Raw genomic sequence first — 15025 nt, 5'->3', positions numbered from 1 at the left:
GGAGGGGGAAGCGTTGACGTCACTGTCGTTACTCCATCCGTCTTCAATCACCCACCATTCAATAATCCTGTACTGTATTAGGTACCCATCATGTGAGAGGCTAGATCCAGAGACAGGAAGGCAATCAGTTCGCGTTGCAATAGCTTAGTAAAGGCAGGTTTGAAGAGAGAACTTTCCCGGCCCTTTCCAATAACTGCAAACCTCCTCTTCACCTAGATCCTCTTCCCTACCCCTGACGCCTGGCTGTGGTTTGCGATCTGCGAGTCCCAGCAAGGAAAAGACGTGGGAAGACTACACTTTCCGGCAGCCTCTGCGGCGGGGGCGAGGCGGCGTGCGCACGAACGCAGGCCGGCCCCCGCACGCAGGCGCAGTGCGCACGCCGGCTGAGCTGTCTCGCGCTCGGTGCGCGGCGGTGGAGAGAGGCCTGGTGAGCACCGCCGTGGAGCGGGCCAGCACTTGAAGGTTGTGCGCGAGAGCGGTACGGCGGGCCGGCAAGCGAGCGAGCGCCTCACTCTACTAGTGGCACCGGGATCGGTTGCCTCGAGCCGGTGAGTGAGAGAGCGCGGCCGCAGCCCTTATCCCTTCCCCCTCCTGCCGGCAGATCCGGCTGTCCGCCGCCGGAACCCGGGAGAGGGCCCCGGGCGAGGGCGGGCGTCGGCAGGCGGCGGCGGCGCCTCTGACTTGGGAGTCTGGGCCCCGGCGCTCGCGGCGCGTCCGTGCGTCACGGGCCCGGCAGTCCTAACGGCCGCGCGGCCGGCGGAGAGAGGTGGGGGTGGGGTGATCGCCGTGGGGAACGCCGGTCGGGGCGGGGCGGGGCGGCGCGCGGCGGTGGACGCGGCGCCGGGGACTGTGGGGCGCTGGGCCTGCGCCGCCGCCAGCGGGGTGGGGGTGGGGGGTGGTTAGGGAGCCGTGTCGAGGCAGCGCGGGGGGCTGGGGAGAGGTGGGGCAGCGGTGGAAATCCTAAGCCGGCCGAGAAGGACCGTCCCGGGCGCGCAGTTAAACCCCGGGCCGGAGCCCGGGCCGAAGGGGTGGGGGAGGTGGAGACGGGCAGCTGCAGTTTGCCGGTGTCACAACCTCCCGGCCGAAGGCGGCTGCCGGGGGTGTGGTAATTATAGGAATGACAGAACTTCGTCTGCACACAGCGAGTGAACTGCGATGCGAAAAAAACAGCAAAAAATCAGATTAAGCTCAAAATGGGAGGAGAAAACTCTGGGTGACTATGGAATCAGGGGAGTCGTTCTGAAAAAAATGTTTGAGGATTGAATGAAAGTGTTTCGTGTTCTGCTTTCAGAGAAGAGCTTCACAATTGATTTTTAAGGCTTAAACTCAGGTTTGGTTAGCAGTATCAATCAATAAACCATTGCGAAAGATACAGGTAAACAATGTTGCTAACTTCCTTCGTCGTTTCAACAGTTTCTTTAAAATCTACTAGCAGTAGTTGACTAGGTAACATTCTCCTCTTGTTGCTCTAAATACAGTATCTCTCTGTGTAGACTGAGGATTCGAGTTTTTCCTGCCTCAGCCTCCGGAGTTCTGGGATTACCGACATAAACCAACCTCCTTAGCTATGGCTTTTTAAAAAATCCATTTCATTGCAAGAAAAAAAAATTTAAAATATAACAGTGGTACATATGTTGCGCATTGTATGGCTTATTCTTGACACAGTTTTTTCCTTACCTTTATCTGGCATTTGTAGTATTTTGTAAGTAATTGACAAGTTATTCTTTTCATTTAAAGAATGAAGGAATTAAAGTTTAATAATTTTCAAAGGAAAGCCAGAAGCTCTGTTTTTTGTTTTTTTGTTTTTGGTACCTGGAATCGAACCCACAACTTCGCGTTTGCCAAGCAGGCACTTAGGCCGCTGAGCTAAACCCCCGGCCTTCTGTTGTATTTCTGCTGAAATAGTCTATTCTTGGAAGGCACTGTTTTATGGGTATACGTGATTTTAAGGTGGAGAGCATGAGCGGGGAGTAATTGCTTAAGAATGAGCCTGGAAATGAGCTCCTTTTCATGTTTACGTATATTAAATGTTTACGTATATTAAAACTATCTAATACAAAATTAACTTTGTAGTAGATGTTACTTTCTCCTGTTTTATACATAGAAACATGGAAAGGCAGGAAAGTAATTTAATGTAAGGTAATTCATTGCAATCCAACGTTAGTGCAATTTTAAGAATTATTTCTCTGTTGTGTTTTGTTTCTCAGTACTGTTTATTAAACTTGGTCTTTGCACCGAGCCATTTTTTAAAATTTTGACACTCGTCTCCCTAAAATGCTACATTGGAATTTGTGACGGTCCTGCCCTAGCCTCCCAGAATGCTGGTTTTACAGGTGTGTGTTGCCTTGTGTGTTTATTCTTAATCCAGTCGTTCAGCGAATGACCTGCAACTAGTTTTGTAGTCATGATCCAGACACATCTAACAGTACAAGTATTGACTGCGTGATGTTTTATTAGTCATTATAATTGAACAAAAACTGTAAAATAGCAACAAGTTCACATGGAAGCCGACAACATAAGCCTTTAATATTAAAGACTTTGAGTTTTAATTAAGAATTGATACATACCAAAGGGGACTACAAAAAATGATTTCTTGCCACTCAAGACTTGTTCATTTGTTCATTGGTCTCTGTAAAATAATACAGACCTTAAGGCAAATAATGTTTTGTTGTATTTTATTTTATTTATTTATTTTTGTTTTGAGACAGGTCTTTTTATGTAGCTCAAGCTAGTCTTGAACTCACTGTAATCTGCTTACCTCAGCCTCCCAAGTGCTGGAGTTACAGACATGGGCCATTACACCTGGCCAGAGACAAAGTTTTTAGTGCTCAGTGCTGTTTTTTTTTTCGTTTTTTAATTTTCATTTCACTAGTTCGTTTTTGTTTTGTAAGCCATCCCATTTGAGAACTTTACACTTTTGCGTGTGTTCAGTCTTTGTAGTTTTCCTTAGTTTTGACTGTGATATGAATTGTTTTATACCACAGTCTGTTATTGCTCTAAATTGTTTGCTGGATTTTTTCTTTTACTGACGATTATTTTGTCTTTTATTGTTTCCTATACATTTGAAAATAGGATTATGTCTTGCTCTCTTTATCGCCATTATTTTAGCACAGGGTTTGTTGAATTAAAGTTTTACGGACTGTTTTTAGAAGTACAGGGGTAATTGAAAGATGTGAATGTTTAAATTTATTGCAATAAAAGACACATTGGCATTCATCCCCTTCCATAGTTTTCCCCTAATCAAATACACTAATGCTATCATCATAAGCAATGTTTTTGTTTGTTTATTTTTGTTTTTTTTGTTTTTTGAGGCAGGGTCTTGCTCTGTAGTCCGAACTGATCATGAACTCAATACGTAGCCCATGCTAGTCTTGAACTTGCAGTGTTTCTTCTGCCTCAGGCTTGGGAGCTGGAGTGCTGGGATTCCAGGCTCATTCTTAAGCAATTCTGGAAGTCTGTTTTGTGAATGTCTTTAGGAGGTGTGGTCAAAAAATACAGTGAGTGCTGCTGCCGTCCAGTGGAAAGGGAGACTCATAAAAACACAGTGACCTCATCCACTTTATTCATCAAATCTGGCCTGCTGGGGGGCTTTTGGTGCTTCCCTAAGATCTGAATAACTGGGGAAAGGACCAGGGGGTTAGCTCAGCAGCACAGGTGTCTGCCTGGCAAGCATGAGGTCATGAGTTCCATCTCTGGTACCAGCCCCCCAACACAAACCCAAACAAACCCGTGAAAGGCAACATTTTGATCAGTTCAGGACATCAAGATACCCACAGCAGTGCAACTGAAGATGAAAAAGGACTTGCAGAACCTCTTCAGAAAGTGGCAAGAACAATGGGATACGCGTGTTTCAACTGAGGAGTAACAGGTTAGGGGAGATTAATGGCAGTGTGTCTCTTTAATAAACCTTTAACAGATTTAACACTTCTTGTTTTTAAACACTGTACTTTGAGTAACTGACCTAGTAGTGGATAAAGATAACCTAATTATTCTATTTTTGTTTGAAGATATGCGTTGTACTTTGTAGGGATTAAGAATTTAGCTGTAATAATGGGAGAATACATTGGAAATGGTAAATTGTATCGTTCATTAGCTGATTTGGGATGATTCTTTTTTCTCTTGCTGCAGTAAGCAGGAGGTGGCCAATGGGGTGGGGTGTGTATGAAGTCTGCAAGTAGAAAATTTTGAGGTTGTGCATTGAAAGAGCAGGGATGCAAACTGATGAATGCACAGTTTGGTTTGTTTTTAAAGATGTTAACATCCAGTTAAGCAGTCCTAAATGAAAGAATTGGTTGTGTCCTAGTGTTTTGGATTAATTGGGACAGTTCTTGAGAGTAGGCACCAGCACAGAATGTGGGTAATGTGGGTAATCTCCTTCATAAAACAAGAATAATACTGTCCTTCATATACAAAGATAATTGCTTACTCACCATGATTGGTTTTCCAGCATGAAGAGGGATATGTGCTGATCTGTCCCTGTTTCTCTGTGCTCTGTTGACTGACAAGGCAGAGGGGTTAGAATGGGAGTTTGTAGCCTGGGACCTGAAAGGCTCAGAAAAAATACTAAAACCTGTTGATGGTTTAAGACATACCTATATATCTATGTAAGGTAAGGTTTAAGACATATTTATATATCTATATAAGATCTTAGGTATATATACCTATATATCTATGTAAGGTATAAGTATACATATATATGTATATGCACCTATATAGAGAACATATAGTTATTTTTTTTTCCCCCAGATGGGGTCTCACTTACATAATCCAGGCTGGTCTTGAACTCACTTATGTAGGCCAGGCTGGCCTCAAATTCAGTGATCCTGCTACTTCAGCCTTCCCAGTTACTGGAATATCAGGGCTCGGCTTCCACACCTCCTCTGGTTCAAGTTATATTTCAGATACTTTTACTTAATTATCCTTGCAAAACCACTTTGGGGAGGTGTTTACTTGTGCCTAATCATGCTGTAGATTAGGTAACCTGCCCAACGTCAGAGTAAGTGGTGGAGCTGGAGTTCAAACATAGGGCTATTTGTATATTATGTTCATATCAGTCATTGGAGTTTGGTTTTATTCACAGTTCACCCTCACTGTCAGAACAACTAGATGTGTTTTTTTTTTTTTTTAAAGCCAGTCAAATTGTTTAACAACATGAAATGATGCTGTAAATACTTGGTTTATTAACAGCTGAAAGATTATTCATGTTTCTTAACACCATTTAAAAAGTACAATTTTTAAATTAGAATAATAATCTGAAAAGGTGTCTCATTTTAGCTTCTGCACTTGGACACTACCGTTTTCTTTTTGATATTTCCTCTTGCTTACCTTCATATTTATAAATATCTTTGTTTTATTACAATTTCCTTTTCTGGTGCTGGGGATTGAATTTAGGCCTTGGGCATGACAAGTGAGTGCTATGTCACTGACCTCTACTCCAGCCCCTATTTGTTCCTTCTTAATATAGTAGTTTTAGTCATTATCTATTCATTGTGCTCTAAGCAAGATACTAGTCATTGCTGCTGTGTGCATGTCCACCTCACTGAAACACGTGCACCCACATACACATTCTATCTCGTACCTCTCTCAGCATAGTTATCAGAGGTGTTCAGTCAATATTCAGTGTTTACAGTATTGTAAATACTTCTGAACTAGGTGGAGTACAACATCATTTCCTTTTTAAGCAGTTTATGTGTTTCTAGAAATTGAAGCATAAATAAAACATTGTTTTGTTTGAGTTGCTTCAGCAGTTCTCCTGGGCCCTTGTCCTCTTAATGCACTTCAGCTGGTCTCACACTTGTCATGCTGGGGCTTCTCTTTGTGTCACTTTTAAATTTTCTTTCTCTTTTTCCTGTATTGGGTCTCTTGTTTCCTGTGTATTTCTTGGCTGATTGAGTACTCTGTATCACATCTCCTAGTACCTTTCTGGGACATGGTTACATGAGAGTCAGAACTTTCTGAGATTTGCATGACTGGAAAAAAATGCTGTCCCCCTTCCCTTTTGATCATGAGTTTTACTGCGTGGAGGATTGAAAGCTCTAGGTTGAAAACTATTTTCACTGCAGCCATATTGCTTTCTTCCTTCCAGTGTTGCCATGGAAATCCAAAGATATTTTGGTTCATCATCCTTATGTGGCCTTCTTGTCTGTTCCCCAGTCTCTGAAAGCTTTTAAGGTTTTATTTTTAACCCTTGAAATATCATGATGTGTTTAGGTGTCGGTTCTTTTTCATTTAATTACATTCCACGTATCCTTCCAAGGGAATTTATGTGCTTTTGTATTGGCAAATTTCTTTTATTTTTTTTCCTGATTAGTATATGTTTTGATACATAAATGCATTCATCATGGGGCATTGGTATATATTCCATCTTGATCCCTTTTACTCCCTTACCGTCTCCTTCCATCCCAGGTTCCATTCCCATCTCCATAAAGTCTGCTGTACCTCCTTGTTTGCTACAGTTTTTTATTTTGCTCCTAAATTATGTATACTTTGGGTTTCTCATTTAAAAGAAACTATGGAATATTTAATCTTTGAGTCTGATTTATTTTATTTAAAATTATGATCTCAAGGTGCATTCATTTTCCTACAAATGGCTGAAATTTATCCTTTATGACTATATAATACTCTATTGTGTATATATCCACTTTTTTTATTCATTAACATGTTGATGGGAATGTAGGCTACTTTGAAGATTTGAGTTGTGCTGCTATAAGCATGGATATGCATGTTTCACTATAATGTGATCTTTAACTCTTGTAGGAAGATACCTAGAAGGGGAGTAGCTTGATCAAACACAGGTGTGTAGGGTTTTTGTTGTTGTTTGTTTTGAGGCAGGGTCTTACTGTGTAGGCTGGGCTGGCCTTGAACTCAGTTATGTAGCACAGACTGACCTTGAACTCATGGTTATCTTCCTGCCTCAGCCTCTCAAATGCTGAAATCAGAGGTGTGCATCACCAAGGCCGGCTTGGAGTTTCTACTTGTAGTTTTTTGAGGAATCTCTGTACTGATTTCCATGGTGGTTGTGCTACTTTACATTCCTACCAACAATACAGACCTCCAGCATTTGTTATTATGTGATTGCTTGATGATAGCCATTCTTACTGAAGTAAGATAGAATTTCAGGCATGTTTTGACTTGCATTTCTCTAATGGGCAGAGATGCTGAGCACTTTTTTCATGTACCCATTGACCATTTGTACTTCTGTTGAGAAGTGTCTGTTCATTTCAGTTGCCCACTTTTTGATTGGGTCTTTTATTGAGGTGGATCTCATTTTTGAGTTGTTTTTAAGTGTAGACATTGGTTTTCTGTTTGAAGAGCCACTGGTAAATTTTTTTTCTCATTCTGAAAGTTGTCTTCACTTTGTTGGTTGTTCAGTTGCTCTGCAGAAGCTTTTTAATTTGATGTGGTCCTGTTGATACTGGGTTTTGCAGTTGGGGTTTAGGAAGTTCTTGTATATGCTTATGCCTTCAGGAGTTTTCCATTTTTTTCTTTTGTTTTTATGTCTCATTTTGATTTGATCCATTTTGATTTGATTAGTAGATGAGTAGTACATGGTGAGAGATACAGATCTAAATGCATTTTGAACATGGAAAACCAGTTTTCCTAGTGTACTAATAAAGAGACTGACTTTTCCAGTTTATGTTTTTGGCCTCTTTGTTGAAAATCAGATGGCTGAATGTGCCTGGGGTTGTTTCTGTATCTTTTGCTCCATTGATCTGTATGTCTCTTTTTGTGCCAGTACCATGCTGTTTTTAATCACTAGCTTTATAATCTAATTTAAAATCTGAGATTGTGATACTTTTGTTTTCTTCTTGTTACCCTGGATTACTTTAGGTGTTCTGAGTCTTTTCTGCTTGCAAACTAATTTTAGGATTTTGTTTCCTCAGCTCTGTGAGGAAAGATACTTCTATGTATATATTTTTTGAAACTTCTAAAAAAATTAATTGATCTTTTTTATTTTAAAGAGAAGAAAATAAAAACAATGATACAGAATTTCAAAACAGGATAATAAGGGATTACCAATAATATATTGTGTATTTTTATCTTCAGAGTACTTGCTCAGATTATAAACTATAGGCATGAAAATTGATCAAACAAAATAGACACAAACCATACTTTTCAATGAACTAATAGAAATTAGTAGTATAATTATACTAGCTATCTTGTGTGCACATATATAAATATATATATCTTCTTTTCCCTTCATTTTTTTCTCCTTTCCCTCATCCCAGTGATTCTTTCCTTTTAAATGATTTCTTCCCCTTTTATAGTATATTTTCTATATTTTGGATCTTATTTACTCTTTCAGTTTCTTACTCTAAGGAGATAATAAAATTTTCACACATGTGAGTCTGATCTATTTCATGTGTGAGTATGGTCTCAAGTTGCATTCATTTACCTATAAAAGCCTCGAAATTATGTTTCTTTTTTTAATGTTTTTTAAAATTTCATTTTAAAGAGGATAAAATTAAACACAACACAGAACATAAGAAAGCAATGTAAGAGACATAAATTTCAAAGCATGACAACCAGAGATCTTCACTATCTATCATATTGCTCTTGTTTTCTTCCAAATAGTTGTCCATATCTTCACATACAGTGAATTCATACAAAACAACATAATATAAAACTGATCCGAACAGGATGATGAAGTCAGTTAAGGTCTTCAAGACCAGGCAATAAGAAGGAAGTCAATGATGGCTGAGTGTCTCTCATTCTCTTCAGCATAGCTGTCCATACCTTCATGTATGTTGAAATTAAACAAAACAGACTAAAATCACTCTGAACAAAGAATAATAGTATTGCTGGATTTCACATCATGACACTATGGAATCAGCACTGGGTACTGTAGTGTCTCTTTTTTCTTCAACATAGTTATTCATTTCATCGTGCAGTATATAATCAGTTCTCAGAGACTGTTTAGATGTTCTACCCATACATGAGTCTCTACATGTATATCTGTCCTTTGTATATTAGAGGGAAAAACAAAAAAAAAGCAAGACAAAAGAAACCAAATTCCTAGAAAAAACATGAAATGAAAAGGTCATGTAAAACGACAATACAAGGTGATCTACAATGGTTACTAAGATGTCTCTTGTTATCTTCAATAGAATTGTCTATATCATCAGGCATAGTATAATTGAATATAGCAGTACGTAACAATATTATAAAAAAACAAAACATTGGAGACATTATAAGACTTCAAAAGCAGGTAATAATCAAACCAGAGTGAGTATCCTAGTGAATCTTGTCATCGTCCATATAAAATATACTCTGTATACTCTGACTTGATACTATCAATCATAAAACATTCAAATAAAATCAGTCAATACAAAACAGCAGTATAACAAACCAGATTCAAATAAGATCAGTCATAGTAAGACAGTGTAAATTATACAGGGCTTCAGATTAAGTTAATCTGTGCCCTCAAATCTAATACAAGTAGACAAACTGGAACAGAATATAATCCATCTAAACATAGTAGTGTGAGTAATGTGGGTTTTATGTCCTGATACACTATTAACAATATCCTCTGCCTTCCTTTTTTAGAAAATTCCTCCTTTTCACTCCCACAGGGTGCACTGCTCATTTTGGGTCCCACCATCTCCCTCAGTTTTTAGATTGCGGCGGTGGGGGGGGGGGGCAACCTGCTATTTCCCTAAGTGGTTCTGAACCTTCTCAATCCTGGGCTTGATCTCAAGTTGTATTCCTTTACCTACAAAAGCCTCAAGGTTTTCCGTCATTATAGCTGAGTAGTTCTCTACTGCACAAAAGTGTCATGACTTTCCAACCTATCTGTAGGTGCTGGACGAGCTATTCCTATTTCTCTCTGGTTCCCTGTCATATAGAGCATTGTTTTCTCATATAATTTTCGGTCCATAAATCTTCTTTCAGTTAATTATATTTCCTATACAGAGCATCTCGATGGACCCTTGTCCGGCGCCGCGTCTGTCCTGCAGAATGAGGCACACGAACACTTTGTCTCTGCAGGCTCCTTTATTGAGTGGGCTACAACCTCAATACACGTCCGTCCTTGACGGCTTCCTACGTGTTGTGCGTCGGGCACTTCCTATACTTGGGCTTATATAGCTAATGTTACCCAATCATGGGATTACACGTGGGGACAGGCGATTGGGCGGCAACAAGGAAGCAATCAATCATTACCATATATGGCGGGGACAGTAAGCCGAGCAAGAACCAGGAAGCAGGATGTGTGCGCCATCTTGGGCACACGATGGGCGGGGGAGCAGCGAGGCGGTAGGCAGACGCCATCTTGTGGCTATATTCTCATGGGTAATACGGCAGGCTCCCAACAGACCCTACCCCCTGATCTACTCTGCCTATGTTTCTTTTTGTTAGTGTGTCAAGGCCATCTGTGTTAGAGATTATAGCCAACCTTCTCTGCTTCATTTCTGCTATGCTATTTTTCTGCCATTAGTTCTCTGCTTTTCTCCTTCATTCCACTTTCTGCTCCATTCATTGAGGCCTCTTTGCTACTGTTCCTGAAATCCTGGTACTTTTCTCTCTCTCTCTCTCTAGAATGTCCTTCAGTATTTTTTGTAGGATTGGATTGGTGGTCACAAATTTCCCCAGTTTCTCTTTGTCAGGGAAACATCTTTTTTCTCCATTAATTTTGAGATACAGTTTTACAGGGTACATCAATCTGGATTGGAGGTTATTTTCTTTCAGGGCTTGGAATACTTCACTCAAGCTCTTCTTGATTTGATGGTTTGGGTAGAGAAATCTGTCATTTTGATGGGTTTCCTTTATAGGTGATCTGTTTCTTTTCTCTGACAGCTTTTAATATTCTGTTCTTGTGATGAATTTCTGGGATCTTGATTATTAAATGTCTGGGTGTAGTTCTGTTTTGGTTGTAGGTGGCTTTGGTTGTAGGTGGCTGGAGTTCTGTACGCCTCATCTGAGTATCATTTCCTTTTTCTATACTTGGGAAGTTTTCCTTAATTATTTCGGTGAATAGCCTTTGTATTTCCTTTTGCTTACCTCTGCTGCTTCACTCATGTTTTTTATTCTTAAGTTATAGATCCTCTTGTCGTCTTCTAGCCTTTGTATTGTTATTGTCTGTTTCCTTGTTAGTTTTAAGAGATCTTTCCTTTTGCAATCAGATATTGCAAACCTATCTTCAAGTTTTGTTAATCTATCGCTAGTTTGTCAAGCAATTTTGCCAGCTTTCAATGGAGTTTTTAATTTCCTAGTAATCTCTTTGAATCTGTTTGATGTATTCTAGATTTTATATTCTTCATCTAATATTTCTCTCCTTTTTTTGTGTTCCTCCATTCTTTCATCTGTGTCTTCTTGAAAGGTGCTTAGCATTTCTTTCATTAATCTTTTTATATCTTGCTTTACTTGAATTAGTATTTCAGTTTTGAGTGGTCTGTGTCACAAAGATATCTCTTTATGTCAGCTGATGCCAGGTCTGATACAGCATCTTTGCTGCCTTTAATCTCTTCTCTGTTTACCTCTCCTGGATCAATATTTGCTGGGTTGGGGGCTGGGGGCTTTTTCTTATTTCTTTCTCTTGTCATGGTTTTGGTTTCTTCCATACAGGTGTATGGTGGTGATCCCAGCCCTGTTCCTTGTTGGTTATGGTTCTTCTGAAGTGTACTGGCTAAGGATTTCTGCCCTCTCCACTTGGCTGTTGGTTGTTGAGGTGCAAGTAGGCGCGGTATAGGCTGGTCCTCCCCTTGGAGCCAGTCATCCAGCAGGGCCCTTTACCATGTTAGTGTGTGCTGCATGTATGGAACCAGTTAGGGACAACTGCTAGACAGTTTCATCCCTGGCTATTGGGTCCCGGCCTAGGGCATGACCCAGCCCAAGCAGATCTCACAAATCTGCTCTGGGCAGGGAACAACCAAATGAAGTAACTGCCATTCCTTGTTCATGCCTGTCCTGCCCGATTCCAATATTTCATCCAGTCAGTTGCCCCTTTCCCGTAGGAGGGTCTTATTCCAAGCACTCACCGTGGGTTCTCCATTGGGCTCCGCTGACCCCCAACTTCAGCACAGTTGGGGCTCCATTAGCTAGCATGCAGTGGCCGTGAATGTGAGCAGCTCTGATGGTAGCGCTGCGACCGTGTGTTTGACTGGCTCCTTTCCCTTTAGTTTCTTCCTGGCTTGAGAGGATTCGTCTCCCTCTGTCTGGTTTTCTCCAGGATGTTTTGTTCTGGCATCTGAGCTGTTTCTCTCAGGAAGGCTGTGTATTTTGCTGCTTACTGATCTGCCATCTTTAGCTCTGCCTCATATTTATATTTTGATCGGAGTCCCATTAAATCTAGATAACATTTTTGGTAATGTAGCCAGTTTGATAATACTGATTTTGCCTCAAGAACAGGGGATATCTTTGCTTTTTTCTGATATTATCTTCCGTTTCATTTCAAAGTACTTTTTAGATGTCTTTTATTTCCTTGGTTAATTCCTAGGTACTTTTTAAAAATCTGTTGTGAATGGGATTGTTTTTCTGAGGTTTTTTTTTCCTTATGAGTTCATTGTTAGTACACAGGAATGCTATTAATTTTTGTATAGTGGTTTTATATCCTACTTTGCTGAATTTATTAGTTGTAGGAGTCTATTTGTTTGGAAATTGGGTGAATGTTTTAGAGTTGTCCTTCTTAAGGGATTGTTTGATAAATTAGTTTGCTGCATATGAATCATGAAATATTTAGTGGAATATACAGTATGTGTGTATAGTCTGTATTATGCTATAGACATTGTCTTATTTCTTGTTTTTGTTCTTTTTTAGCTCAACATTATAGATCTTTTTTGTGGTGTGTGTGTATTGATACATATTTATTTGTGTTGGTGTGGAATTTCATATGCCCATCTACCACATTTTATTTTTATTATCTAGTAACTGATAACGTGAGTTGCCTTTCTGCCACCACAGATACCTGTTACTCATATATTCTAGTGGACCTGGATGACACATTCTCTGGGCTCTAGTCCTAGGAATGTGATTCCTGTAGCATAAGATGAGAGAATTTGTTTGTAAAGTACCTGCTCACATCTTTGCCTTCAGACTGTGGGAAATTTCTGTATGAACCAGCCAGGCCTCTAGTATTTTGTTGTTGTAGCCCAGTGAATTAAGATAGTTGACAAGCCAACAGTGATGGATTGTCACTCAGAGTTAAGATTTTATATTAAGGTTTATTTTTGGTGTTTTACGTTTTACAGATTTTGGCAGATGAACTGTATATCCTATAGAATAATATGGTATATAGAATAATTTTCATGCAGAATATATTTATCATATAGAATAATATAGTATCATATAGAATAATTTTCTTGCCCTAAAAAAAGTCCTTTACTCCATCTATTAATCTCTCGTTTCCCTCAGACTCTTGGCAACCACTGATGTTTTTACTGTTCGTTTTGTTTTGTTTTTTGTTTTTGTCCCTCAGGGTCTTGCTTTGTATCTCAAGCTGGCCTCAAATTTGTGTGATCCTCCTGCCTCAACCATCTGAGTGCTTGGATTATAGGCATGTGCCGCCACACCAGGTTAGATGCTCTTGCTCTCCATCCCTTTCTTAGGAGGCAAGGTGTATTTTGGCCCACAGTTTGTGGAGATTTCAATTTGTAGTTAGCTAGTCCCATGCCATGAGCCAGAGTATGGTAGAGGGTTGTGGCACAGAAGAGCTGCTCATGTTCTGGTGACCAGAAAGCAAGAATGTTTTTATTGTTTATATAATTTTGCCTTTTCCAGAAGCTGTAAAATAGGCCTCATACCCATGTGTTTTTGAAAAAGCCTTCAACATGACAAATGTTATACCCTCTTTTCACCCAAAGAAACAATAATCAATATCAGCTGTGGGTATTGGGTATAGCACTAGTTCAGAAAACATTAGCAAATAAAACTGAAAAATGCTACACTATGATCAAGTATATCAGATCCCAAGAATCAATAATCATTGAGTACTAGGAAATTCATTATCATAACTCACTATATTTAGTAGCTAAAAGGAATAATGACCTCTTCAGTAACTACAAAAGAGGCATTTAATAGAATTTAACACACATTTCAAGTTTTGTGTATTTTATCGTCATCATCGTCATTGGGTGCTGGGGCTGGAACCCAGGGCATCACATGTGTTGGGCAAATACTCTACCATTTGAGCTATATCTCCAAATACTTCCCATGTTTGTAAATTTAGTGAGACAGATATGGATGGATGACACAGCAGTTAATATTTTTAAAAAATCTGAAAACAGCTGCAACACAGCACACAACTAGAGCTGTCAAATCCTGATGTTTATCAACTGTTGAGCAGATAAGTTATAGAGCACCCCTACAGTACAATAGTACTCAGCAACAAAAGAAATTGTCTATTGATATGATATACACAACACATGGATAGCCCTCAGATATGTCATGTGAAAGAAGCATGTTGTGTTGGTTAAAACCATTTATTTGATACCTAAAAAATGTGAAACTGTAGAGCAGAAAATGTCAGTAATTACTTGTTGGGGAGAAGTCCTCTTAGATATCTTACAAAAAGAAAAAAAGAAATAAAAATGTTGCTGGGCATGGTGGTACATGCCCATAATCCCAGCACTCAGAAGGCTGAGGCAGAGGATCTCTGTGAGTTTGAGGACAGTCTGAACTACATAGTAAGACACTGGCTTGGGATACCAAAAACCAATCCAAAAGAAAACAAAAAAGGAAAGGTTGGGGATGTAGCCCAGTGAGAAGGCCCTGCACTCAATCCCTAGTATCATCCCCATTCTAAAACAAAACAAACAAATAAGCAAAGAAATGTGGGAATGGAGAAAGCCAAAATTACAAATTTGAGATACTAGTTATGACCATCAAGTATAAAAGTATTGAAACAATTCAATAGGTGATTTAATTCAGGGACTGGTGTAAAACACAAGAGTATTAAGTAAGACATATCCCATGAGAAATAAGAAAAGTTCTTAATCATTGTAATAAAAAGCTAAAAGAAGATTAAAAAATTAAGAATTCTCGAGCAGGAAGACACAAAACTATAAAAATGTTGAGTTTCCGTAATCTGGAA

The 15025-nt window shown here is 39.6% G+C and overlaps 1 protein-coding gene across 1 annotated transcript in view; it reads left to right on the top strand.

The window, feature by feature from the left end:
* Positions 1–362: 362 nt before the first annotated feature.
* Positions 363–15025, top strand: part of Kpna1 (karyopherin subunit alpha 1) — a 71538-nt gene continuing 56875 nt past the window's right edge. The window contains exon 1 of the mRNA XM_003464161.5: positions 363–548. The gene's annotated coding sequence lies outside the window, so the exon portion shown is untranslated. The remainder of the gene's footprint in view (positions 549–15025) is intronic.

Source organism: Cavia porcellus, unplaced genomic scaffold, assembly GCF_034190915.1.
Source record: "Cavia porcellus strain 051 isolate PalLab524CR breed Dunkin Hartley unplaced genomic scaffold, mCavPor4.1 scaffold_15, whole genome shotgun sequence".
Lineage (NCBI taxonomy): Eukaryota > Metazoa > Chordata > Mammalia > Rodentia > Caviidae > Cavia > Cavia porcellus.
Note: the sequence above shows the minus strand (reverse complement) of the source record. Positions and strands in the feature narration are given on the sequence as shown.